At 26.0% G+C, this 13,259-nt stretch overlaps 1 protein-coding gene across 2 annotated transcripts in view; it reads right to left on the minus strand.

Moving 5' to 3' along the window:
- LOC107449399 (lachesin-like) overlaps positions 1-13,259 on the minus strand; it is a 207,836-nt gene that overhangs the window by 177,958 nt on the left and 16,619 nt on the right. The window lies entirely within an intron of this gene.

Genomic DNA, 13,259 nt, shown 5'->3' on the forward strand with positions numbered 1-13,259 from the left:
TATATATATATAATATGTCAGGACAAAATTAATATATCTTTATTAGTTTCTTTAGTTTTATTATCATTAATTATTTCCGATGAAAAAGTAAAAGAAATAATTCAATTTTCTACGCAATAAAGATTTTTATATTAAAATCAAAAAACTGCAAAATGTATCTGAATGTGCCTTTGCAGTATGATAAAAAAGAGAAGAAAACTGTAGCATTGGGGAAAAAATCATTTGGATTAAACAAAATTATCAGATCTACCGTTTCACTACTGCAGTAAAATCGAAAACACAAACATTCTAACTTACTAGTAATTTTTATTAAACAAAATAATGCTACTAGTAAAGTCATGTTTCTTTTATGTTTCTAGCCATTTATTTGAGATACTTGATTCCTTACAAGAAATATTGTGATTCGTGACGTCCGTCTGAAACTAAAAAATACAATAACGTACTTTCACAGCTGGTGGTTATCCCACTATTGCGAAAAAAGAATATCGTATGGAATGAAAAAAGTAACAGAAAGTTAACTCAAGGCTTATTAGTTTTCATGAGAAAAAGAAACATATTTTTGTAAGCAACAACGTATGTTAAATGATTTTTCAAGCTCTATCTTTAATGTTTTTAATCAATATTAAATTGACTCTTTCTAATAACTGGTATATGTATACTTATATGTATACATTGCGGAGCACAAGTTTTTAGCATTTTTTCTGTTAAGATTAACAATATTCATTGTAGAGAGATAAATGCTGCCTAAAAATGCTTATCGTTTAACTTAATCAGATTCTAAATCGTACCTAATGAAAATATATGACTTCCTGTTTTTATTTAAAGAATCATGATTGGTACAAGCTTTACGGTAATGACATTTCCAGTAAAAAACCTTAATTCTGATTATAAGATGTATATACGTTAATTAAAATATAACTAGATAATAATTTTTTGGTTCCTAAGGTGTTGGTTAACCGAAAATTTTGGTTTTCAAAATTTTAGAGTTTATAACTACACATTTAGCAAAAAAAAAGCAATCTGAAAAGCAAATCGGCTCTTATGTGATACTCTAAGGTATCTTGAAAAAATTACCAAATTTAACCACAATTACCAAATTTTATAAAAGTTTATGAAATCGCATTTTTTTGTAAATATTACCAAGTTGAAAATATTACCGAAAATTACATATTAAAGCACTTGGGTAGAAATTATCGATCTTTTTTTGTTTTCCCATCGAAGCAGTTTGAAGGAAATTAGTTTATTGTTTTTTGATAGAAGTTGAATAAGTTTATATGATAGAGGTAAATTCGATGTAGTTTTTGTGAAGAGTTTGGCCGTAGTAGTAATGATTTTCGACACATTGCGCTACTTACGACATAAGGATTTATTCCAGAGAATTGAATTGAATAGTTTAAAAAGAAAGAATTGTTGTTTTATTTTTTAGAAATATTAAAAGATACATTATGGCCATTAAGATACCAAAATCATAAAATAAGAAGATACTCCCTCAAAAAGGATGTAGAGATGCATCCTCTCTAACATGAAAATTTTCGTAAACTTTTTATCAACGGTCGGATCAAAGACTCCTACCGCCAAGAATTCAAAGATAAAAGTAATTGAATTTTTGTTGTACTGGAGAGTAAAGAGCATAGGAAGAGATATATAGTTGGCAATTTATAGAAAGATAAAATAGCCCAAAACAAAGCCAACCCCGTTAATTAATATTAAAGTTGAAATAATTAGGCTATAGCTTATTTGCCGAAAAGACCATGAAAATTAATATAACCCTGAACATTTTTGAACATTTTCATAACTGAAACATTTTTGTAGTAATTAAAATAAATTTATTTAAATAATGAAAATTTAATTTGATGTTCAATTTAATCGCGACAATGAATGAATGAAATATTTCATCGATTTTTAAGATTGATAGCCAAAATATCCATTTGCAGACTCTTTTCAATTTTCGATGGTATCACAATTGTTCTGAAACTCTGGGGCATACTAACTCCATCATAATATTCATTTTTTTTATTAAAATGAAAAAAAATTGAAAAATATATGTTTGCTTTGACATATGGTAAGCATTATACAGTACATAAAAAATAAGAATTAAATATGGATAACTTAATTTTAATGTAGGACTATGTAATATATAGTTTAGTACTTTTAGTGCTTTGTAAATGTTTGTTTCAAATATAAAATACGAAAACCACCTCAGTTTAAAATGGAGGTCAGTTACATAAAAAATAGAATAGGTTAGCTGGAACAAATCATTAGCTTATGTTAAGGGTAGTGATTTATTTGAGAAATTCATTGAGAGTTTACCCAATAAATTTGTGTTATGAATATAAAATCGTTTACCCATTTAGAGCTCTTTAGAATCAAAATTGCATTTAATTTGTATTACTTTATTTTAGAGCACTATGGTGAGATGAAATTTGCTCTTAAACTATTTAAATACTAACTTCTTTAAAATATCATGACACAAATAAATTTGTTTGCACAAATTTAAGTAAAATATTTAATTTGCGTTTTGAAGCAGGTAATATTGCAAATACATATTCTTGATTAATCACATAAAAATAATTTAGTGTACCCAAAAATTCCATCTGAAAATTTAATGGATTGAAACTGCATAAACAAATTATCTAAAATAATTGAAATTGCTTACGCACCTAAATAGCTCACTTTCACTCAGAGCAGCAACAAGAAATTTTCGAAGCTGTGAATGAATTCGGTATCTACAATACCCACCAGAAACATCTGTGTGAATAAGCATTTCTCAAAATTCGTTTTCAGCGGGATATGAACGAACTAGTTCGAAAAATTAACTCCTTAAATTTGGCTGTCAGGAATAAAGCGCGGTAGCACAGGAATTCCCCTTTTCCGGTAGTGTTAGAATCATTCGTAATGTTAATCGATTTCACTCGAAATGCGTTTTCTAGATTTCCCTAAAATGTATCGTGTACATAATTAGTTTTGGATGCTATAAGCGGGAGATATTGGTACCATTAATCAAAAATGAATTCAAAATCGTTCCAGGCACATATGATAATTTTCCTTAATCTTTAAAATGCCTTTTTTTATTATGAATATCTTAATTTATAAAGGTAAATATATCTCCAATACATATGGTTCTCCATTACATGTAACATCATTAAAATTCCCTTCAGTTTTTAAGATATTTCATACTAAAAATCGTACATATAAATACTCTGAAATAGTTAAATTGATTTTTTTTAATGCCTAATGGATTGAAAATACCTTTGTAGTAATTTTTCCTTCAAGAGTTCTAAATACACAATTAAAAATACCTGACTAACGAAATTTAAAATTTAGTGCTATTTAAACCCTTATATCTTAGATAAACATATAAAAATTTTATTTTAGAACACAACTTAACATAGTATTTTCAAAGGCAAATTATTTCCTCTTATTTTTCCTAAATAAAGTTAATAGATTTGTACTGATGGTTTCGAAAAATTGAGCCATTAACAGAATATAAATGAATAAATATTCGTATGCCACATTTCCTCTGAACTTATTTCTATGACGTAAAAATAAGATGATTGTGTATAGTAATCCATCGCAATGATTTTATTGTCGAAGTTTTGATAAGAAAAACTGATATATAGTGTTCCTTGAACTTCGATAGATTTCATAAAAACTTCAAGCAATCAATCACAGCATCTCAAAATATTATTAATTCATACTTTTTATACTCAGTATACTATTAATTTATACCCAATGTTTATTAATGCAGACTCTGTACGGAATTTTTGAAACGCTAAAAATTTAAACGTCAAAAGAAACTCTGAAAACTAAAGGGAACGTCTTAGGAAGCTAAAAAAATGTCTTGACAATGCATTCGAACATTCATTTTTCAAATTATAATTTATAAATTTGATAAAAACATTTCAATCTTTTATTTTGAAATCTAATTTCATTTAGTTCATATAACTTTCTAAACTACAGATTAAAGAGCATGAAGAACATACTCCATAATAAATAGCAAATACACAATTTGAAATATTTAGTTTAAATTAATTGTTTATTTGATATTCATTCTTAAATAAAATTTAAATATTAGCGTGTTCCGCACATTTAATTGGGAAAAATATATCACAAAACTAAGTAAATTATATTTTAAATAGTTATGATTTTTATTTGATCTGGTGTAATAGCAAATTTTACATTTGAAATTCTTTTTGAAGTCATATCCAAGTTAAATATTTATTTTAATTGCGTTTAAAAATTATTTAAATGGAATGTCTACAATCTTTTAGTATATATTCCAAATAAAAATTTATTTAATATTCCAAATGAAAATTTATATAATATTCCAAATAAAAATTTATATAATATTCCAAATAAAAATTATGAGTAATAAAGCTTTAATAATTTTAAGGTTGAACTTAAAATATTTATTTCAATTTAAACACACACTTTAATTCATCCCCTGTACAGAAACATTTTTTTTTAATTTTAAAATTAAACAAATAACCTGAACAAAATCGAATGCATATCAGACTTAAATTTATGAACTTCCTGTTACAATTATAGTAATTGTGAAACAAGGATACGAGTCAAAAATTTTACCGTGCATAATTTTATATGCAAAATTCACTGATAACTTGTTGTCAATAACAACGATTCAAATGAAACCTATCAACTAATTAGGCTGAAACAATAGAAGTAATAATGTATCGTTCAACTTGTTTTACAAGCACAATGTTATTTACCACGATGCCATTTCGATATTTAATATGAAAAAAGATAAAGATAATATTAAAAAAGATAGATAATTTAATAGATGAAGATAATATAAAAAAAAGACAGATAATATAAAGGATAAAAGATAAGACCAGAAAATGCGAATAAGTTTGAATAGATTTTAGTAATAAAATTCGTATTATTAATATGGACAAATACTTGTTGCATTTATTAATTGAATGATTTTTAAATCGTTTGATATTGCGAACATCAAAGTAATACTGAAAATTATCAGATACACTGACATAAATTTTAACTGTAAATAATTTAAATGCAATAAAGACTGTAATAATAACCAATTATCATTCGATTGGTGATAAGTTAACACTGATTTTTTAAAATGAATATATAGGTAAGAATGAAAATAAGATATAGAGAGAATTTCAAACTCATATTTTTAGCATACCTACTTACGATTATTTTTTATTTTTTCATATTTTTAGCATGTCATTAAAAAATAATGCTGAAAAAATGCATATTTTTTTGTTTCGTTTAAATGAAGGCTGTATTTTTTATGTCAATGTAAATTTGAAAAAAAAAATTGTAGCCAGTCATATCTCAAACGAGATATTTAAGAATATTTTAGTTTTATGAAAGATAAATATTCCTTTCAAATATCGATATTTGGTGGTGGTATGTTTATTTGCTTTTATTGGTATTTTATTTAAATTTCTACTTCTTTAGCAGTTCGAGTACTGTTTATTTAAAAAGAAAAACAGTTTACTTATCTTTTAAATATTTGCCCAGATTTCTTTTCTTTTAATTAACATGGTTTATATAAAAAATATCGCATCTGCAGTGAGGCCATAACGCATATAAATTTCATATTTCAACTGCCATTGCATTTAAATATGGTTTCATATGCACTAGGTTAAACAGTATTTGAAAGCTGAATATTTTGGGTTATGATAGCAGAAGAATAACTTGAATGCCTTTAAACTGCACCATTTGCTACAGCATCTATCTAGGATTCGGGAACACATTGGTTGCAGTGTAGTTTTTTTGCAAATTTGTTGCTTGATCAGATGAGTAATGATTTCAATTGCTAAGGGCTGATGATAGAGTCAAAATGCAATAGAAAGGCATTATTAAGCTGGTCTAGGGTATAATTTTATTTATTTATTTCATTTTTTTATTGTTTTATTATTTCAATGATTCATTAATTCATTTATTCATTTCGGTATCGACTATGTTGATTCTAGATTATTGAAGCAATGATATGAAACAACACAATTTAAATTAAACTTGTACATAGATAATTTTCTTCTTTTGAAGTTAATGGATATTTTTTCTGATTTTTAGAGCTAAATGTAGTCTTGATGCGTGGTTTTATCCTCAGTCTTTGAATATTTTAAAGCTAAACACTGCATTTCGATTTAAAAAATATTAACATTATTAAATTATAATTATACATTATGCAAAAGAAATACATTATGTTTAAGAAATAAATAGTTTAGTTCTATCGTTCTAATACTTAATTATCAATCTTAATCGCTCTATGAACACGAATTAGTAAATTTAAAAACATTGAAGCAGTCACATAATTAGTCACATAATTATTGATGCTTATATGTTGCAACATAATTTTATTTTAAATAAATAGGTTTGTTTCCTGAAATAAGATTTTAGAAATAAACTTAGAATGCAGTTATGACTTAAGATTTGAAACATGTACTACGTGTTTTAGACAATAAGTATTGCGCAGTTAATATTAAAAGAACATATTTACAGTATTTTAGGCATATGTTCAGAATAAGTTTAAAAAATATACAAATATTCCTTAATTCCATCTACATAAAACTCAAATTTCCAATATTTAAAAGCAAAATATTTCGCTTTTAAGACGACTTAAAATATATTCATCTCAGAAAGAAAAGTACGGGAATATATGCAAAAGGGAAAATAAGTAGCACAAATATTGAGAAAAAGTGAACTGCATTTTTGAGATATGAGAAGTTTTCACCTCTCTTCTTAACACGTGCTTAAATTCAGGAGAAAAACACGGAAACCTAAAAAGAAGCAATAAAATAAACAAAAGCCTGAAAACGTTAGAGAAAAAAAACACTTATCACGCCAAAGAAACGGAACAACAAAGAAACATGGTATTCTATGGTGTAGAACAGCTATTTTATTTACTTTTTTGGCGCTTTTTTTCTTCTCTCGGATCATAAAAAAGGCCAAAATAATAGAAGTAAGCAAATAAATAAATGGCGTGAGATTTCACAAGAGAAGGAGAAGAGCATCTAGCATTCAGCCATTTACCTGGTGTTCGTCTGACACTTGAGAAATGTGGGTGGGCATTATTTTATATAAACACGATGGAAACTGTCCAATATTTTCATTTTCCCCCTTTTATACCTATTTTGTATACCACTTTTTCATGCGTTACATTATTCAAGTTAGATTGCTACTCAGGGAAAAAGAAAGATTTACTTTCATGCAATTGTTTCTTTCTATTTTTTATGAAATTTTTTTTTACTTCTCTAACACGCTACTATATATTTTTATAATTGGGGCATCTGCGGAATTAAATAATAGATTGAACTATTTTTGTGGAGAAAAAAAGGTTTTCATAGTAAAATTCTTAAAGACATATGTGTTTTTTCCCCTTTCCTTTATTCATTTTGTATACAGCTTTTTTTTATGTATGTAATCTAAGTTAGATAATTTTTAAAAATTATTCGTTTGGAATCTTATTTTTTATGGGTAATCTTACATCATTATTGTACATAAAGCAGATACCATTTAATTAATTATTGTGATGAATATAAATTGTAGATTTCAATCATTTGTAATCTTCTATTTCATTCTGTAGAATGAAATAATGTATCGAATTACTTTTTAAAGTTAAATATAGGTTATAATTGTAAAATTTCTTAAGGATTCCATTTGCACTACCTAATGCAAGTTTAATCATTTTTAAAATTTATCCTTAAGCATGTTTTTAATGTTTATAAGTTATTTTACATTCTTATGCAATAAAAAGTAGAATCCATTTAATTAAAGAATCTGATGAGTGAGATTGCAGATTTCAGTCAATTGTAATCTACTTTTTCATTCTGTAGAATTAAATAAAAAATTGAATTGCTTTTTAGAGTTAAATAGAGATTATGATTTTTTTTTATTTTTATAACCGTCTTTGAACAGCTGAGCCAATCTTTGGGTTTACGACTATCAATGTTCAGCTCCGCAGTCTTGTACTTTTGAACCCGATACGGAAGACAAAGGAACTCCTGGATCGAGTATAGGGCGAAATGTGCCTTTGTGGAGGACTTTTTGATGGAACTAAAACACATTTGCGTTACTTGGAGAGGAATATCACGAGAACCTTCCACGGTAAGTCTGATGGCATGGGGACTCTAATCCATGATCAGTCTGCCACTGAGAATATTTAACGCGTCAGCACTGTGGTCGGTACAAGCCGGATGCGGAATTCGTATCGCCCATCGCTGGGGTTCGTACCCAGTTTATCTCGTTGGAACGCGAACGCTCTGTCCTCTGAGTCATCGCAGTTAGTGATTATGATTGTGAAAAATGCTTCGAACATATTAATGATACATTTTTTTTATTTCCTTTCCTTTTCTTTCCTTTCTTTGAACTCATTTTATATACAAATTTTTCTCTGCGCGACATGGTGCAAGTTATATCACTCTAGAAATTTATTTTTAGGAGTGATTTCAATTTTTTATGAATTATTTTACATCCTTATGCACCATGATGTAGCGCCCTTTTAATTAATGATTCTCGAGAATGGAACAGTAGATTTCAATTATTTGTTATTTAATATTCCATTCTGTAGTTATAAATAATAGTTTGAATTATTTTTTATTATATAATAAGGGTTTCCGTGGCAAAAACTCTTAAAAACACATCAATAATTATTATTTTATTTCTTTTCTCTGATCACAATTCGCATAAAACTTTTCTGATGCTACATACAAGTTAGATTGCTTTTAAAAATTATTCTCATGCATGCTTAAGTTTTTTACCAGTAATTTTACAATATTGTGCAACATAAAAAAAATACCTTTATTTAATGATTCTGTCAAAGGAAATTGTATATTTCAATTGTTTGCAATCTACTATTTCATTCCATAGATTTACAAAAGTAAATTAAATTATTTTTAGAGTAAAATAGAAGTTTTCAGTGTCAAAAACATTGAGGACATAGTGATGAGTATTATTTATTTATTTCCTTTCTCTAAACTCATTTTAAATACATTTTTTGAGTTCGATAAAATGAGTTAGATTGTTTTTAAAATGCATCATTATGCATGTTTATCTTTGAGTTATTTTACATCGCTGCGGAATACAAAGCAGACCTCTTTTAATTAATGATTCTTACATTGATTGAATTATTATTCCTTTCGTGAAATAGAGGTTTTGATAGTTAAATCTAAATACTTAAGGAGCATTTTTTTATTCTAATTTTCTGAACTCTTTTGGTATACAAGTTTTTTTAGAATTGTGAAAAAAGAAATAATTTATTTTTAAAATTTATCCTCATGCGTGCTTTTATGTTATGACGCATGAAACAAAATATTTTTAACTAATGATTCTAATGAATAAAACAGTGGATTTCAATTATTTCCTAGGTAAAGAAAGAAGTTTCTCGCTACCAGAAACAGATATATTAAAAATATATTTATTATATTTACTAAGTATATATTTTATACTTTATTTTACGATAGATTTTCTAGAACTACATACTTCAAGTCTGATTGATACGGGAGGAAAAAAATCACTTTTGGTAGCTTCTTTCTTTCTTTCTTTATTTTCATACCATAATTTATTTCAAATGCACTTACGTATTCATAATAATATATGTATGAAAGAAACGTGTTTATATTATTCTCGAGTGAAAACTTTGTATTTATTTTTAATCCCAGCTTAGCAGAAAAATTAATAAATAAGTAAAAAACTTTTGCTCTGGTGTTATATCATTTTTATGACATTATAACATATTACTTTTTATATCTAAATCCTGATGTAGGTAGATCAGATAATTATAGATTATAATTTATTACAAAAGATTATAATGTATTATTTTTAAATATATTGCGAATTTTGAAAAATTGGAAAATGATAATAATTGTTCATACTTCTGATTTTTTTAAATGTATCTGTAAATGGAAAACTATGAATAAAAATATATATTGAAATATGTAATTAAGAATTTTATATAGTTATAGAATAATGAACTTTAAGCATAGTAGATTCCACTTCTATTTTTAATAAATGAATAAGTCGATAATTAATGGCCCAAGATTTGAATAAGTCTAATTATCGTATGATACTTATATTTACATCCAAATTCTTATCGTTATTTAAGAAACATAATTTTTCGAAAATAGTAAATGATATGAAATTAAGTAAGTGCAAAAACAAATGAAAAATAATTTCAACGCATCTTTAATTCATGACAGTAGCATTAAGCAAATAGATCATGTAACATTCTGATTAACCAAATGGAAAAAAATATAACTGAAATACTTTTCAGTTATACAAATGATACTTAAATACTTATTACTTATATTTAAATACTTATACTTAAAAAATACATATTTTTTAAAACAGAAAGTAACAAAATTAATTAAACCAAAGTTATCACTAATTTCTTAAATTAAATGAAGCAAAATAATTAATTTTTCGAAACGAATTAGTTTTTGGATTTCAAATCTGCTTAATTAAATCTGCTTGAAATGCTATTTTCATGGGATGAGAAAAACTAAAATATGCTTTATCAAATCATTTCTTAATTAAATTCAAAATAGTTAATAAACTTAGTGCATTTAACGGAATAAATAACTAAATATTCTCAATCTAGCTAAAACTGCTGCATTTTGGTTTATTTGACTTCATTGCATATAATTCATTTGAATTCCATACTCATAAAAATGTGAAAATTTTGTGAATATAACATTTTGGCAACACAAAGAGAAAAAAAACTACCCAAATATTGTATAATTCAATAGTGTTTCGGTCTCAACGGAACCATTTTTATGTATTTAATGGATATATTTTGGTTTTATTAACCAGATTTATTCTTTTTAATCAGATATGCCATTTTCATACAGTACAGTAATTTTACCATAATTGCTTTCCCTGGGTAGAATTTGCATATTGTCAGAAAGGCATAATTATAGAAATCGGATCAATATTGAACCATAATGTCATGTTAATCAAACTATGTTTCCATGAGAATTTTATTATATTATTGTGTAGACTAACTATATATGAACGAAACTTTGTTTAAATTAAGCAACGCTATATGTTGTAAAAAAATTACATAAATTCTATGGTTCAGCACGCAATAAAATTTCGAATACTCTATTTAAACTATACTGAAATTCATATCGTGAAAATTTAAAAAAGCTCTATGGTTCATCCTGCTGCAAAATGTCGAATACTGTTATTAAAACGTACTGAACTTCATATTGGTAAAAGTAATTTAAAAGTTCATAATTCAGCGAGAAAGTTGAAATATATGCAATTATTTGATTGATAAATACATATAATTAAGCTGTTTATGTTTAAGGTGGTGTTCTCGGAAATAAATGAGTCAAGTTTGAATTTTACTACCGAGCAATTTTGCTGCATGGCTGATATTTTGTTAAATCCTTGTATTGTATAATTTTGTACTTTCGTTTAATTTTGAATAATTTTCACATTAATGCTGCTTTATTAGGCTGGCAGCTCATTAAATTCAATTAAATTGCAGAATAAAATATCTAAATTTTATGAATGTCTCTTTGCACAAATTAACATAACTATTGACACAAATCACACATTTATACATAAAAGGACAATTATTTATGCCTAAACTGCGATTTTGTATTAAAAAAATCTTATTTCATGGTATTAAAATTTGGTTTTGGTAAAACAGACATTTTAGTCTGTAATTTGGCATTATTGCTAACACAGTAATAATTTTTTTTACTACCGACATTTTTTTTTTATTTAACTTTATCAGGAATAGTACATTTTCACATATTAGAATAGATTTTTTTTTTATCAGTGTGAATCGGATAATTAGGATAAAGGGATTTCCAGGAGAAAAGCACACCACAAAAGACAAAATGCGGTAATGTGTATGAAAACCACATTCTTTGTCAAATAGTAAATTGAAGATGAAAAAATTTCTGACATTGTAAATTGAAATTGAAAACAAGTATCTTTCACAAAACCAGATGATAAACTGCATTCATATTTATCCAATTTGCTTTGTAGTGTATTCAAATATAAATATATATATATATATATATATATATATACATAAGAAAAGAAATTTGAGGACAATCTTTACGACATACATTTTTATTTGTAAAAATGATAAATAATAACTTAACCTAACCTATGAAAATCGACTCAAAAATGAAGTTCCAAATACTTTAAAGAAAATTTCTTATAACTAAGTTTTCATTCAAGAAAAATTAAGAGCACATTATTTTAAACTTCAACAGAAGAAATTTACATCAGAAAAAGCATAAAGTAAGTTTGAGTAATTTAATAAGTGAAGGCAAATCCCATTATAAAAACGTCCCAAATAACGGGTTAAAAAACTAACTTATAGAAGTAAGTAAAATTTCAAATAAAGTGAAAGTGATTTTTATTTTATTTTAAGGACTTGATGTTAGATGTTAGTAGATTTTAAAATGAAATATTTTATTATTATTTCGAGGACTGTAAATATCGGGCATTTCATTCCGATAAGAAAATCAAATATATAGTTTTTCAAAATAATAATTCTACACATTTATTGCCTTAAACAGATATCTGATATTTAATTATTAATCTGATCTTTAATATTTGTTATTTCCTCATATCATTTTCCAACTTAATGTTCTATGCTTATTATTCTTATTGTATTTTAAACTTTTACTGTACATCTTTAACTTTTAAAACTTATTTTGATTATCTAAATATCGTTTTGCATGAGAATGTATGTTCATTTTATTGTTTTAATGAAATGTTAAACTTACATTTAAATATTGAATGATAAAGAGTTTTAAATTGTGTTTTTTTCCTCCGAAAAAAAACGCAAAGAAAGTTAATCTAGTTAAAATAACTACAATGGAATTTGAAAATTTTTCTTCGTTGCTCTGTTCTGCCTAATCATTATCTTTTTACTTTTCGGGTGATTAAAAGAAACTTTTAAATTTGATTCATCCATTTATTTTTGTAATTGTTTAGGAACAAAAATATTGCAGTTACTGGGAAGAAGATTTTCGGTTAAATTAGACAAGTGTTTGTAACCTCGATTTTGTGAATGAAGTTTAAACGTTGCACAGGGCGAAACACATTTTCAGAACAATAAATTTTATTCAGATATATCTTCCCCCTTGAATATTTTTTTGTCTCAGGAAATATTGAATTCAATATCAAATGTCCTATATTAATCTCCTAGATTCTGAGGGAAGGACTGTTGTTCTGCAGTGGATTCCATCTCATGTAGGAAAAAATGGTAACGAATGGGCTGATACATTAGCAAAGAAGGGAAC

This window comes from Parasteatoda tepidariorum, chromosome 7, assembly GCF_043381705.1.
Source record: "Parasteatoda tepidariorum isolate YZ-2023 chromosome 7, CAS_Ptep_4.0, whole genome shotgun sequence".
Lineage (NCBI taxonomy): Eukaryota > Metazoa > Arthropoda > Arachnida > Araneae > Theridiidae > Parasteatoda > Parasteatoda tepidariorum.